Below are 3,011 nucleotides of genomic sequence, written 5' to 3'. Positions count from 1 at the left end.
CTGCAGGCTGTCTCTTCACTCTGTTGATTGTTTCCTTTGCTGTACAGAAGCTTTTTAGTTTGATCTAATTCCATTTGTCTATTTTTTGCTTTTGTTGTCTGTGCATTTGAGGTCTCCATTAAATCTTTGCCCAGACCAATCCAATGTCCTGAAGTGTTTCCTCTATATTTTCTTCTAGTAGTTTTAGTTTTTTTTTTTTCTTTCTTTTTCTTTCTTTCCTTTTTTTGGCATAGCTAGCTGAGGTTTTCTTTTGGGAAAAAAAAATCGATTGGTTTGTAGCTGGAAGCATGGCCAAGTGGGGCACCCCAGGCAGTAAACCCCCCCACCCGTGGGTGGGCTTCGGCCTCCCACACAGGCTCTGGGGCAGCTGCAGGAGGGATAGGCTGGGCGGGGCTGCCATGGCCGTTCACTTGGGCAGGACGTCTGAGGACTCGGACACCAGCTTCCCATCGTGGGTCTCCATCTTCTTCACGACCATGGCGCTGGTGGAGCTGGTGCAGCTGAAAGAGCTGGAGCACCCAGCCAGAGCCAAAGCTCGAGCCCAGGCCGTAAGCTGAGGCTGGGGCTTGTGACGCCCCCGTAGCCCGAGCTCAGCACATTGGCATAGCCACTGGTAGTCTTTGTGTGGATACTGATGTTCTGCATCCCAGACGCCAGTCGGCTCTCCTCGCCCTCCAGCAGCTTCCTGTAGGTGGGATCTCCATGTCCAGGACCAGCTTGACGTTCATCAGCTCCTGGTACTCAGGCAGCTGCCACACCATGACCTGCTTGGCCTGCCGCAGGGCAGCCTCCAGCTCGGACAACTTGGCATTGGCGTCCTTAACGGCCAGTTTCCCTCACTGCTCGGCATCTGCGATGGCAGCCTCCAGGGAAGCCCTCTGGCCTTTGAGGCCCTCAATCTCAGCCTGGAGCCGGCTGATGTTCCAGTTCATCTCCAAGATCTTAGTCTTTGTGCGCTGCAGGTCATCTCCGTGCTTCCCAGCCAGCGTCTGCAGCTCCTCATGCTTGATCTGGTGCACGCTCTCAGCCTCAGCCTGGCTGCGGTTGGCGATCTCCTCATACTGCGCCCTGACCTCAGCGATGATGCTGTCCGTGTCCAGGGAGCGGCTATTGTCCATGGACAGCACCACAGGCGTGTGGGAAATCTGGGACTCCAGCTCCCGGATCTCCTCTTCATACAGCTGCCTGAGGAAGTTGATCTCATCAGTCAGCGCTTCCAGGCCAGACTCCAGCTCTACTTTGTTTATGTAAGCTTCATCCACATCCTTCTTGAGGAGGACAAATTCATTCTCCATCTCTGCACGCTCATTGATCTCATCCTCGTACTTGTTCTTGAAGTCCTCCACCAGCTCCTGCATGTTGCCAAGCCCCACCTCCAGCCTCAGCTTGTCCTGGCCCAGAGTCTCCGGCTGCTGCCAAAGGTTGTTGATGTAGCTCTCGAACTGGTGGTCCACGTTGCTCAAGCCGTCTTCTGCTGCTGCAGGAGGCTCCACTTGGTCTCCAGCATCTTGTTCTGCTGCTCCAGGAACTGTACCTTGTCGATGAAGGAGGCAAACTTGTTGTTGAGGCTCTTGATCTGCTCCTTCTCCTGGGTGTGCACGGCCTGGATGTTGGGGTCCACCTCCAGCTTAAGGGGGCTCAGCAGGCTCTGGTTGACCATGACAGCTGTGATGCCTCCCATACTGCTGGCCCCGCCATAGCCTCCACCCAGGCCACCCTGGAAGCTGCTGCCTACTCAGGAGAAGCTTGAGGAGCTGATGTGGGTGCCAGGCCCACTCATGTAGGAGCAGCTGCTAAAGGCCTGGGGGCCAGAGGTGAACACCTTGTAGGACTTCTAGGTCACCCTGATGGACATGGTGGAGGCAGGAGTGGAGGCAGGTGGGCTGAACCAGGTGGGCATTCAAGAAGGAGCAGAGAAGCTGCTTCTAGGTCCCTTCTAGTAGTTTTCTAGTTTGGGGTCTTACATTTAAGTTTTTCATCAGTTTGGATTTAATTTTTTTAATGATGAGAGATAAGGATCTAGTTTCATTTTCCTGCATATAGATATCCAGTTTTCCCCATACCCATTTATTAAAGAGACTGTCCTTTCCGCCAAAGGGCATGATTGGCAGCTTTGTTGAAAACCAGTTGACTGTAAATACATGGATTTATTTCTGGGTTGTCTATTCTGTTCCATTGGTCTATGTGTCTGTTTTTATGCCATTACCATGCTGTTTTGGATACTAAACATTTTTTTAGTAAATTTTGAAGTCAGGTAAAGCTGGAGGTGTGATGACTCCAGCTTTATCCTTTTTGCTTAAGATTTATTTGGCTGGCTGCATGCCCTGGCTCACACCTGTAACCCCAGCACTTTGGGAGGCCGAGGTGGGCAGATCACAAGGTCAGGAGATCAAGACCATCCTGGCTATCATGGTGAAACCCCGTCTCTACTAAAAATACAAAAAATTAGCTGGGCGTGGTGGCGGGTGCCTGTAGTCCCAGCTACTTGGGAGGCTGAGGCAGGAGAATGGCATGAACATGGGAGGCAGAGTTTGCAGGGAGCTGAGATTATGCCACTGCACTCCAGCCTGGGTGACAGAGTGAGACTCCGTCTCAAAAAAAAAAAAGATTCATTTGGCTATTCAGTCTTTGTTAACCTGCTTTTTTTGTAGTTGTTATAGATAGGGTCTCTGTAGCCTCCACCCCCACCTCCGCTGCCCCCCCAACCCCCTGCCCCAGGCTTAAGTGATCCACCTACTTCAACTTCCCAAGTAGCTGGGTCTACAGACACGTCACCACACCTGGGTAATTTTTGTATTTTTTTGTAGAGACTGGGTCTTCCATGTTGCCCAGGCTGATCTCGAACTCCTGGGCTCAAGCAATAAGCCTGCCTCAGCCCCCTAAATTGCTGGGATTACAGGTGTGAGCCATCACACCCAGCCTAACCTACAATTTTTATTTGGCATTATGTAATAAACATTTGCCCTATAATATTATAAAACTCTTGGTAAACATTTTCAATGTCTGTGATG

The 3,011-nt window shown here is 51.3% G+C and overlaps 1 pseudogene; it reads right to left on the bottom strand.

Moving 5' to 3' along the window:
• Nucleotides 1-406: 406 nt before the first annotated feature.
• Nucleotides 407-1,885, bottom strand: LOC116481659 (keratin, type II cytoskeletal 8-like; annotated as a pseudogene).
• Nucleotides 1,886-3,011: the final 1,126 nt, after the last annotated feature.

This window comes from Hylobates moloch, unplaced genomic scaffold (genome assembly GCF_009828535.3).
Source record: "Hylobates moloch isolate HMO894 unplaced genomic scaffold, HMol_V3 SCAFFOLD_14, whole genome shotgun sequence".
NCBI classification, from domain to species: domain Eukaryota; kingdom Metazoa; phylum Chordata; class Mammalia; order Primates; family Hylobatidae; genus Hylobates; species Hylobates moloch.
The sequence above is the reverse complement of the archived record's forward strand: the minus strand, read 5'-3'. Positions and strand labels throughout refer to the sequence as shown.